The sequence below is a fragment of the Leuresthes tenuis genome, unplaced genomic scaffold, assembly GCF_036924035.1.
Source record: "Leuresthes tenuis unplaced genomic scaffold, fLeuTen1.0.hap1 SCAF_11, whole genome shotgun sequence".
Taxonomy (NCBI): domain Eukaryota; kingdom Metazoa; phylum Chordata; class Actinopteri; order Atheriniformes; family Atherinopsidae; genus Leuresthes; species Leuresthes tenuis.
Window position 1 is genome coordinate 18,655,019 of NW_027325365.1, and position 13,544 is coordinate 18,668,562.

The window sequence follows — 13,544 nt, forward strand, 5'->3', positions numbered from 1 at the left end:
GTTTTAGTATTCAAATGTGAGTGAAAATCTGTCATCGTTGGGTGTCTGCATACAGTATGTGGTACCTTTGGTTTAAAAAAACGTTTGGTCTCTGGGGGAAAAAAGATGACACATGCTTAAGGCAGTAATGTATCTGGATGTCTCTGGTGTTGAAATAGGACAAGAGTTTGAGTGTCTCCTTTCAGTGTCACTGAGTCACTTTTTAATGTGGGAGACTTCCCTTTCTCTCTGTGTTTGAGTCTGAAAAATCTGCACTGTCAAAAAGACCAGAAGTGTTAGAAAAGTGCATGTAGAAGTGGGGGGTTGTTAGATAGCACTACTTTTACACTGCAACACGATTTTTCATTCCACTCCTCGGCTCACTTCCCCTCATAGCACCTGCAACTTTAAAGCCACGTTCAAACCAACCACAACTCGACATGCTCAGTAATTGTATTGCATCGGAACAGCAAGGGCTGAACTTTAGCCAAAGAGCAACAAAACTTCATCTGAACTTTAGCAAACCGAAAAAACTCCAAAAGAAATTTTGTGGTGCAACAAAACAGTACTGGGATCCAATGCATGATGATAAACTTGTGACTTGAGCGCATTGCACCAGTTGCTTTTTTTTCCCATCTGTGTTGATTTTGTTCAGCTGTTTGCTTGTCCGGAATTGCTATTACCAAACCTTTCGTGGCTAATTTTGAACTTTTCAGGGTTTATTATTCTGCAGTTAACCCTTCTCTACATGTAATACGTTCCCAAATTCCTTTAGCCACATCTCTGATTTCCAAAACTGTTGTATCAGTTTTACAGCCAGTGAGTGCATAGAGATAGGCTTCATACCGACTTATCCTTGGCCTGATCTGACTCCATCACTCCAAATAGAGCAGTTCGAGAGGAAAAAGAGACGTCCCCATTGAGCAAGAAAATCAAAAAATATTCTGTAGAAGTCTGTAAATGTTGACACTGTATAAACTAATAACACAAAGTCCCCCTTGTCACCTGCACATTTTGTGCTGAGACTTCATTGAATGTCTTGTGCAACCTGGTTGGAGAGATGTGCAATCTCTGAACTTCTTAAATTGTATCAAATTATGCCGAGCATTTACAGAGATACCGTGAACGTTTTCCAGACATGTAGTTATTTTCAATTTTTGACCCTAACTTTGTAGCTCTTACAGCATACCATGAATTTTCTTGTTGGCATCCCTAACAATGTATTTCTGATACAAATCCCTAAGCAATCGTTAACAACAAGAAAGTAAAAAAAAGAACGGAAGAACTTATTGGGACAGATGGGCAAAATATCAGTTGTATTACAGTCCATTGATCACTGCCACTCTTGATCCCTTATTACCTCATTACAAGTAGCTTTTTTTTGCAGAAAAGAGGGCAAGTAATAATTTCATGACAGTGCAGGCATGTCAAATTTTTTCAGTGCAATGCTACAGAACCTCTGGTTAAAGGGGAACTCCAGTATTTTTAAACCTAGACCTTATTTCTGGCATGAAATACGTTCATCTACTCACCGAGAGCAGTTTGGTGAAAGTCGGTGTCCTTCGGAAGATATTTAGATTCCTCGAGATCCATATAACGGAGTGAACGGGGGCATAGATGATGCATTCTCTAAATAAGGCATTATCTGTCTTTATTTCACCAATACTTTAAGACGAATGAATGAATGAACGAACGCGTACTACTACTCTGTTAGTTCATAGCTGCAATGTTGTTGTTATTGACTGCTATCGGGGGGCTTATAGAGGGCTTTCTACACACTCGTCTACTGGGATGACGTCATCGACGCCCGCCGCTGCAGCACAGCTCATTCACTCCGGTAAGGACGTCCATCGTACTCAAAGTTGTCATTCACATTTTCTCGGTGAGTAGATAAACGTATTTCATGCCAGAAATAAGGTCTAGGTTTAAAAATACCGGAATTCCCCTTTAACTCATTAACTTCCTGTCAGCTATGTGTTCAGGTACTCTGGTTTTGATTTTGTAGATTTTAAGCCCAATTTTCACATCGCAGACAAATGGCCCAGATCAGAGGCAAAATGGCAGTTCATAACCGATACTGTATTGTGTAGGTTACAGTGTAACAATAATGACGAGAGAGAGGAGCTACTCAGTAAGACAAGTTGAGAGGAAGGCCCAGTAAAAAAAAAAAAAAAACTGTAATTGTGTGACCCCCTGTCACAGATCAGAAAACTAGACAACAATGGAAGTCTTGTACTCTGAAATTGGCTTTGGAGACCCATACAAACAGAAAATGACTGACAGAGGGATATTACATGGTGAACCTTCTTACAGGATTATCAACAACCTTTTTATTTCTTACCAGGAAAATATATAACATCCTGTGCCATAGTATTATAATTTGTACCCATAGCAACATGCCAACATCACAGCAGCCCATTGCATTTTTTAACACAATGAAAGATTTGTTCTGACCACAACTCAATAACAATGAACTGGGGTTTCAAAATGAAAAGTGATGGTGAAATTCTGGGTTGACTGGGGTACTTCCTGCTTTCATTCTGTAGTAGTATCAGTTGTAAATCATCAAACTGATTATAAAAAAATAATAACCCACTCCCTGGCATCCAAGGTGAAGCACACGCTTCTCTTCTGTGGTATAGTTCTGAGTTAGAAAGCATCTATCAATCAATCCTATCAGCCAATTTTCCATCATTCCAATCCTTTTTAACCAACATAAGGCCAATTCCCCTTGGCCCACATCCATCTGTGTGCGTAATTTATTTAGCTAATATTTGATTAAATGCTGTGGCTGATGATGTCATGACTGCAGGGATGTCAATCATGGAAGTGCATTGCAGAGGAAACGGCCAGAACAGTAATAATTTTGTGTGAGGCCTACGTGTGTTGTTGTGTTCAGAATTTAGTCACATTTACTGAGTGGCTTCAAATGCCCCCTTTTACAAATACTGCCTCAGCACTGAACCGATTTCCTCACTGCTTTTACATTTTTATGGCTTCTAATTCATTCATGTCGCTTGAAAGTACAGTCCATGGTTATTAAACTTCCTGATCGTAGTTCATCTTTTTCTGTTCTCCGACTTTTTCTCTGTCTTGCTTCCTCTTCCCCATTCTTGGATAACTCAAGCAGAAAAAATATTCTATATGATACCGTTATGTGTAAGTCTCATTACTGGCTCTCTACGCGGGGTGTCAGTCTACTTTATCTCCAAACTGATACATTCTGCTTCAGTGGAGCAAACTGAAATGGCTTTCTTCAAAGGATATAAACTATTTGAGCAGATTTTGGTCTCATTCACAGAAATTTAACAGTACCAATGTTTACAATGAATAAAAACACTGCAGAGACTGTCAAATTTCAGAGAGACAAATACAACAGCCATTTAATCCTGCCAACCAAGTTCATACATCCACCCACAACAATTCTTTAATGTTAACCTGACATGCAGCGAGCAGAACGTGGCATTTTCCAACAGACTTTGAAAGACTGAGCGGTTAAAGTGCACAATTAAGGCTGGCCATTAAAAAAAAAAAAAGTACAATTTTGGAATGAAGATGAACCTCATTAAATGTCAAAAAGAGATAGAGAGAGACTGAGAGTGCCCGCTCACTGACTGAGGAGGAAAAAAAATCATAAATTCTCTTTATCTAATTAAGCAGGACTTTAAATCCATCAGCACACTTGAATAAGTTAAGGTAACCCTGAACACTTAATTGTTTCATTCAGGCTCCAAAGAAAATCCAATTATGAAAACCATACATATACACACGTAGAGAAATGCACAACTGTCACATATTTAGCTATTCTCTCTGGAAGTCACTGTGATATCAGCCACTCACGGTTGTAAATGGAAAACACTTATTATAACAGCAGCCGTATTCTGTCCAGCTTCCAATTTTATGGCATTTATCTTGGAAAATGACACATCAAGAGTCAGCATATTTGCACAGTGAATTATTTGCATTTCAAATTCCATTTGAAAACGAAACATTTCATTTAGACAAGAAATCCTGAGGCTTCTGATCATAAAATATTACTGAAGCAATTTGCGCATACATCACAGCATTTCTGTTTACCGATTTCATGGTCTTTTAACATTCTGTAGCACAATGTTGCTAAACATTGAAAAAGCACATTTTTATAACCGTCAATTTTACTTCAGATAATCTAAATCTATAATTCCACGGCAGTAGGAATTCTTTTGGAAATTTGCACAACTCCTCAAGTGTCGACTTGGTTGCCCCCAACAGTTCAAGAGGCACGTGTGGCTGCATGCGCTCTTTCCTTCATGCATGCTATCTCAGGAATAGAGTGTAAATTACTTCTCTGCATAGAAATGTAATACAGTTAGTCTGCTGGAGAGCCCAACACCTCCTGGGAGTAAACCAGGACATACTCATTTTGTCCTCCAACATGCTTGGTGAAATATTGATGCACTCAGAGCATTCTCACCCCATTGTTTTGACTGAATGCAGTGTTACCTTTGTCAGGTTACACGTAGCATCTAGTGCTTTGTAAACAGTCTACCCCTGGTGTGCCAGCTAACCTGTGAATGGTGTCAGTCAGTCTAATCACATATTGCAGCCCTTTTTGTTCTCCATAATGCAGAGCCAGCTGATGGAGCCTGTTGTTTGAATGATGACAGTTTTATGCACTTGTCAATCACTGAACCTGCAAATGAGCACGTGGGAGAAACAACCCATCTTTTTTACTCTGCTTAGATGCATCAGCCATTGACCAGCATCTTGAAAGATATTTTTCATGTATCCCAGCACTGCACAATCCCCTGAGCTCTAAACTGAGGTTGGAATTGACCATTTTCTATGACTGATCAAATCACAGGCTCAAGGAGGTCTCCAAAGGTGATACCCATCTGGTAAGCTAATATGGACATTTTTTGCATTCGGTAAGGACATCATTATATGGATAGTGACAAATAGAGGCCTGTACAATGTCTGCCATATTTGAAACTCTAATTTCCCTGGTTGATGTTTTTTCTGGAATACCTACTTGTCTGAAGGTAGATTTTCCAAAATTAGGTTTTCAAGTTTCAAAAGATCTTCTTTTTTTTTGTACTTCGTCATTCCAGCTGAGTTAAGCTGAAAAGAAGCATATCAAATACCTGTGTGTTGAACTTCTGCAACCCTTATCTCTATAGCTTTAAATAAGTTGCAGTCAGTGGTTGATGATGTCCTGTGAGATTTCAGTAAAATAAAGAAAACTCAGCTTCTGCCCAGCCTTGACCTTTGTTCTGTAAATCCTGAGGGGAGTGAATAAAGCTTGCTCACTTTGAATGATGAGGTCATTATCCGAGATAATAGGATTTTGCTGTAACGATCTTAAAACTGGGATAACATATCACATTTCAAAAAGCTGATGTGCTCAACCATAAATCTGAAGCCTCATTTTCCTGGTCAGATCTCTGCCATCATCATTGTCATTTTCATGCAAGGACTAAATTTAACACAACCATCACAACATCCATCTGATTCCACAGCCAATGACAGGTTGAATAATCACAGCTCTCTGATCAAACATCTGACACTCAATGTATTTCTACATTGGTGTAATGGTGGGTCATGCATACTGCAAGCTTGTACTGTTTCAGTGGAGATTCAGTTCAACTTGAACTCTCACTGTGTGTGTGGTGATTGTTCTTTTGTGTGAAAATGTGAAAGGTGTGATGGTAGAGATCATCATAAAATGAGACAGTTATGAAAGTAACAAGGTCACTTCCTGAGGGAAACACAACTTACCTGAATAAGTAAACGGCTGGGAGAGCTTTTCAGTCATACATTAAGGTGTGTGTTGACAGGCTGCATGTCTTTATAATATGTGCTGTCAGTGTGCATGCTTAAAACTCCAGGCAAGATCACCCATGGCTCATGAGTTATAAACCATTCTCTCCACAAATATCCTAATAAAGTACTATTCCTGGTCACTGAACTGTTAAAGCCTAAAAAAAAAATAGATATTTGTCACATGTATTATGTCTAATACCATAGATTTTTAGATAATAGACAGTTTTTGGGACACCTCGACTGAAATAAAGGTTAATGGAAAGTGGCATCCACAGACCTGCCACAACTGGTTGCCAAGCAACTTCATAGTGACAACTTGAGGTAGGAAATCAGCTTTCAGACACTGACTGTGAATCACAGCAACATTGGCCACCGCCTCACTGCTGTTTAGCTTAATTCATATAATAATTTTTGTTAATTTATGGAGGTTTCCTTACATATAGACAAAGAACAGATGGAGCACCACTGTGCATCCATCTGCCCCAAGAACTCTGATTATTATTGACACCACTTTTGCCCTCACATCCCCCATCTTTTCAACTTCCTCTTTTAGCCTTTGGTATTTTTCAAACTTTCTCCTAATACTTGACGTTGCTGTTGATTGGGATTTCTTCACCCACCACTACTGCCTTCTTCTACAGTCTGTTAATCACCATAATGTCTGGTTGTTTAGCCTTCACCAATTTATTAGTCTGCATCTGGAAGTCTCACAGGATTTTGGGATCTTTTCCATCACCTTTTCATTGAATGCTGTGGCATTGTCATGGGGGAAAAAAAGGACTTTTTCTTTTTTGGGAGGCTACATGAATAAGATACAACTCAGAGATCTGTAAATTCATACCATTTGGGTAGAAAATTGTTTGATTAGCTTTAAACTGTCTGTTCTCATTAATAATAATTTTAAAAGAACTGACCACAACTGCACTCTCGACTCACTCAGTGTTCACTAAAAAGTTGTTATTTTTATGCTGAGTACAAACTCATCCTTTTGTAGATGAGAGGGGAGACTTCTGACTGCCAGTTACTTCACACTGCCTTGAGGCCAAGCAATGCTACCAGGATCTGCCAGCTCAGCTGTCTTTGTACAACAAACCCCTGGGAACATCTCAATTTTAGCTGAAGTGAAAACACAGGAAAGAAGTGTTGAACTATGGCTTTGTTCACATTTGTCCAAAATTACCCTAATGACCTCATATGAATACTTAAAATGGCTCAAATATTATTTCAAAATGTCAAAAAATGAGACCTATAGATAATGATTATGGCATTTATGGTTGACTGTTCACAAATCTTAACATGTTTATGGCTGTGCCTGGGAAAGTGACCTCAAATACATTCTCATTCAGTTTGTTGTAGTGCATCCAATAGGAAAATATATTTTTGTATGTTGGCAAACATTACAAGCCAGTAATCACTTGCTCGGATTTCAGAGAGACAGGGAGATCGGATACCTTTCCCCTAGCCTCAGAACAAACTAATAAGAGGAGAAGGAGACAAAATGAGGTGATCAAAGAGCATTTTCTCACAAATTTACAATAATTGCTCTTAAATGCACAGTATCAATGTATAGGCGAACAGTTAGCTGGCAGAGGTGAACATTTGAGTGTATTACCTTTGATTTTCAATCTACAATCAAGAAAAGGATGAAGGTCAGCAAAGAACTGGAGGCCAAGAAAGAAAAGACTGATGACCAGTCAGGGCCTGTGAGAATTAGAGCAAAAACAAATCTTTCAGAAAGAGCAGGGTATGTCCTTGAGGTATCCTGAGGTCCTGGTTAGCATTAGCCTACTGACACCCCTGAAATATGAGTTTAAGACACGTCACATTCTCCAATGATAGCTGCAGATTAACCAATTTTGCACATAAGCAATATTGAATGTTCAAAGTTATTAAACAAAGAACGCAACAATGATCACTATAAAGTCTCTATGATTTGATTTGTTCAGCTGCTCTGATAAGCAGGCTATGGCAGGCAAATGCTGAATCGCTCCTGCAGGACCGGGCACCAGTCAGTTCGTCCAAGCTGTTAGGTAAGACTTAAGAGCAGCAGAGACAGGATGTGAAGCAAGCACAGGCACCAAATCTGGGTAAAGCACTTTCACATACTTGTTAGTACATGGAAAAAAACAAAAGAAAAGAACACCTAAATAGTTCAACTCACAGAATGGGAGATAAACAACACTAAGGGCCATATCAGTGGCTATAAAAAAACCTCAATAAGAGAAGTCTGTGAAGTCCACTTCAGGATGACCTTGCTTGCTTCAGCCAATACTATACACTGTGAACTGAACCAAACAGGGCTTAGTGGAGGGAAAAGGAATGTTTGCAAAAACTTTTATAGCTAAGCCACAATCAAAAGAAAACCTAAACAGAACCCTCTGACAATGTATGCTCCACCTTCTTTTTTTTAGGCACCAAAATGCAACTTATAAGGAAAGTACACCCTACCGACAGGAAAACATGGTGGAGGTTCTTTCGTGCTGTGGAGCTGCTTTGCCAGGTACTGCAAGCATTCAATCTATATAATAAGGCCTGGATCAATGGTGACCTGAAGAATCCACTGAACATGAAGAAGAAAGCATTCATAGAGGGGACAGGGAGTTACTGCAGAGTGTGCAGAAACAGCTGGAAAATAATAAGAGAGGCATGCAGAAAAAAAAAGAAAAATTAAAACTTCAGGAGTACAAGATGAGGGATGTGTGGTCATAGATGAAAAAGATCACAGGTTTTTTTAGGCTCAGTTCAAAACATCCCCCTGCATTCTCCTCCCCTCCGGCAAGCTACAAAAATCCCACATCCTCCCTGGACCTACAGCTTCCCTGTCACTCCTCTGTTTTCACCCTGTGACTCATTGATGGATCTTAACGCAGCCTCACCAAAATCTCCCCCCACAGTGGGACACATTGAAATCTCCTCTGCCTTTAGTCGTGTGTCTCCAGCAGTCAGAGAAAGAGGCAGCTGTGGAGACTGAGCCAGAACAAAGCTGCAGATCGAGATGGTATCAGCTCCAGGGTCCTAAAGGCCTGTCCTCTGTTGAACATGCCATTGGTGTGTTGGTGATAGACAAGAGGGTGTGCATAGGGAATTGGTCGACCACTTTGTGGCATGGTGTGGGAACAATCACCTTATCTTGAATTTGAATAAGACAAAATAGATAACTGTGGGTTTTAGGAGGCCAGGAGTTAATCAAATAAATAACAGGTTGCCAGTACAAGGGTAACGCAGAAACAGACCAGGGGAGGAAATCAAATCCCACACAGAAAACACGTAGGCACAGTGAAAACATGAAAGACTCACTCCAGTAACCCGGAACAATCTATCAAAAATATTCAAGCTACAACAAATTGATTTACTAGCTTTTATTACTGAATCATGGCCTTGAAATTTAAGACTGCCAGTAATTCCGACCTGGACTGTAATATGTTGGCTCTTTGATGTGATTCTTTGTAGTGCCCTGTGGCCATGTATGTTAACACCAGTCGTCTCTGGAGCAGCTCCGTCACACCAAGGAACATTTATTTCCTCTGGTTCAGTTTATTTTGACCGGTGAGAAAATGCCATTTCAACTTAGGCACAGAATACATAGCCACTCGCCTGAAATTATGAGGCTTGTTTTTTCGCATCCATGGAAGAGGGCGAAAGCTAAATCTGAGACAAACATCTACTGGTATGAAGCGATAGAAAATCATGTTTGCCATTAGTCAAAAATTACATTTAGATGACAAAAAAAAAAAAGATTGTCAAGCCTAAATGACAATAACTATAACTCAGAGATAACAAAATGAATCCTGTTGAATTTTTGCTATTGTTGTGGTAATATGTGTTTAAGTGGTTCAACCATTAATAAAAACTGAATCAGTTTTAGCAACAGGCCAGCAGATCCAGTTTATCTGGCAAATTAATCTTGTCATTGCTACTGGCCATCCTGGATTGTATGATAGATGACTTGACAGAGTCACAACAGGACTTACATCCCACTATTAATCACTAGTTTGGTATTTACACACCAGCAGAGCAGTTAACAAAGACAGAGGAGGGGTCAGGAGACTTGCATAACAAGAGCATTTCAGAATACTGTTCTGTGTCTACACGAGGCTTTCATGTGTATGTTGATGAATGTTAATTTGTAATTATTGAATATTGTGGAGCATGAAGAGGCACACCTGTTCTATTCAGTTTAAAACATACATACAACCATGCACACACACACAGACACACACACTCACACAATCACACGCACACGCCATCTGGCTCTGACACTTGTTAAATCCCACTAACAGGCCACAGGGCCACAGAAATAAAGATCTGAATAGACTAAAATCCCTTGCTGTCATCAATATGAAGAGCATCAACATGAACCAGAACTCCTCAGGGTTTTAAAAGTTGTCACTTCATTCTAAACACATTTCAGCATGAATAAGATTTCCTTTTGACACAGATGACTTTTAAATTGCTAAACATCTGTTGTTGTTTATTGCATTTTCTAGACCCAGGCTACTCTAGATGGATCTTTTCAGAGCAGTTGAACAATTTACTTTTGTATGTAAATGACAGCTGTCATCTACACATTTTGTATGGATCCAAATATTCCCTTTGACCCTGAGGCCAAATATATTTAAATGTCATCGGGCAAATGTCAGTGTGTGTGTGTCTGTCTGTGAATCTGTGTATGCAATTCCTGTGTAGACAAAGATTAGGGGATCAATGTGGCAACATGTTTTTCTATATACAGTACGAGGTTCTTTAGATGTTTAGAGTCATGCATCATTCAGTATCAGTAGAGAGGCATCTGATTCACATATTTATTCTAAAAGGTGACAGCAACCCCAAACAAACAGCTCGAGGCAGATAGAGACTTCTTCTGAGACTGAAATAACAGAGAATTGCAAGTGATGGAAGGACCCCCACTAAGCTCTATCTGTAGCAACATTCTAACAATCCACCTGCAGAGTGTCTTGAAATTCTCATTGTAAGTCTATGAAGCAGAATTGCTGTGTTTTAAGCGTAAATACAAGCCCTGTAACAATTATTTGATCTAATGATCGTGATCATTTTGCAAAACTGACAATTCTATTCAACTGGGTAAAAACACACATATTAAACTAAAAGAGATATGATATTTCCATAATTAACTCAAAATTGTTTGGTTTTTTGGCTAATCTGAAATTTAAAACATCTGGAAGGAGGTGAAATGTTGGATTTTCTGGTAAAAGTTGAAGTAAAAGCTACCAATTGCTGTAAACAGAAAAACACAAATTGTCAATGATAATCTTTTATGACAATTTCTTGATAAATCAAATATCAATAACCTAAATGGCAATAACCTTTCTACTGCATTTTATCAATCAGCAATCAAGGCAGCTTACCAAGTACAAGCCAAACCTTTTGTTTTTTTATTCACGATCAAATGAAAAATTAGAGAAAGTATGTCTATAAAACGTTTTAGCTCATTTCTTTCGAAAGTTTAGTCAACTTCTTGTTGATAACAAAGCAAAAAGGCAGCCGGTTTAAATTCCACCGTATGCATAATCAAATTTTGGGTGAGGGAGAGACTTCACTGATGCTATGTGTTTTGAGGGAAATGATCGATATGAATATAATGAAGGCTTGGAGTGATCTAATGTAAACTTGAGTCAAATGTAACATGGAAACTATAATATAAATCAAATTTTGAATGTGGTCATTTGTAAAATGTAATCAGAGAACTTATTTCAAAGAGGTCAATTGTAAAAATAAGTTCTTATCTATAGTTCTTTATTTAATAGATGTAATACCACTGTGTATGAGTGTGCTACCAGACAGCGATGTTTTGATGACGAACCCTATTTGCTCTCCATTACAGTTGTGTTTTCTGTAGAAACCCCTTATCCTTAAGGTTAGGATAAGGTTTGGATTAACTTGAAGTGAGCCTTGAAAGTTGATGTGACTGTCAACGGTGACTGATGAGGTGAGAGCTTATTGGAAATGTTTGTAAGCATACTTGTATTTATGTAACGTGAGGGTATTTTGTCCTGGATCTCAAGAGCTGATATATCTGTCATGTGAGATTACTTTACACTGTAATAGCAGTTTCAGTGCACCCTTGCATGAGCACCTATACGTTGGTAGGGATTTGTGGCTGGAGCACAGATGAAGAGAGGATTAAGGAAAATCTATATTTGCAGGGTTGCTAAGCCCTTTGAACAAAATGATGACCTCTGTCTGACTGGACTTTAAACCTGTAAACAGTATGAATGCAGATCAATGATCACCTGCCTTTTGGCTAATTAGTTGCAAACAATACTTTACGTAAAAGCAAAGGTTGACCACTATTTATTCTTTGCGTTACACTTGCAGTAGCACTAGTTTAGTACATTCTTTTAAACACCCTACTTTTTTCAGTCACAGTAGAGAAAACTCTCCTCACCCCAGTAACACAGATTCAAATCTGGATTCTGGGTAAATAACAAAAAAACGTCCCACAAGGCACTGCTCCTGCAGTGTCACAAAGCAGTCAAGCCTCATGAGTGAACCATGCTGTGTGAAACATCTTGTCTCCCTTCTGGACAGCCATTTAGGAGGCATGTCTGGTCACAAAATAGATAGATGATTCCAAACCTGGGGGCTTATTAAAAGAGGTGGCATTCAACCAATATTACAGAGGAAGCAGTATGGCAGGTGTGTTGACAACGTCTTCCTTTAATCAAAGTTCATATGGTAGTGCTTTCAGTTTGAAACTCATGATAGCCACATGGAGGGAAAAATTAACTGGCCATAGGAAAAACAATTACATTACTTTTTAGTCATCTGTACTAATACTGTGTTGTTTAAAACCTGTCTTTAATACAACTATTGACAGATTTTCAAGTTATTCTGATGCTCGGTTTTATTGTTTCTTTATTGTGTAAGAACACATACAGTCATGTCAATCTATTTCAAGTAAAATGTTTTACATAACAGGACATAGTCAGAAAATGTTTTAGAAAATGATCTGGTCCTTACTAGGTGTTAAAATCAAGTCACCACAACCTGATATGAACAACAACGTATGACATGTTACACCCTGTCATTCATACCTTCACCATCACTGCTTCAGAGAAATTAGACGGGTATCAGCCAGGTGTTTCTAATCAAATGGACTTAATTATCTGATCATTAGCAAGTGTGACCACCTCTATAGAAAGGGCACTTTTGGGAAATTGCTGGCCTGGAGAATTCAGGTGTCAGTTAACACAAGCAATTTTCAATATGGGAAGAGTTGTGAGACCATTTCCGAACAGTTTTATGTCCATTATTCTTAAGCATAAATTCACAAGTGGAAAACATTCAAGACAGTTGTCATTGTTGCCACAGCTGAAATTTCATGCTCCCACGAGCAGCTGGGTCTGCTGGTTGCCTTTATGATGTGTCTTAAACAGCGCCCAAACATACTGAATAAGTAGGCTGGAGAAATAGTGTTGACACAGTGTAGAACAGATGGTTACAATAACCCAGGTACTCTGAGTGGAGAGAATATATTTCCAGTTCCAGGAAGCTGAAAAACACGTTCCAATCAAAGCTAACTGAAAAGGTATCGCACACATAGTGCTCATATGACCCCGGTAACCAGTCACGGTATGGCCACCAGGTTATGTGTCTTAAAGAGTTGCCATGTCAGCTGCCTCGTGGGGTTCAGTCCCCATACATATGAAATATGTAGTCTGTAGAGGTGGATTACAGTGTGACTGATAGAAGCTAGTCAATCACAGGGGTGGAATTAGACTACTTCTGTATTTTAGTTTAGT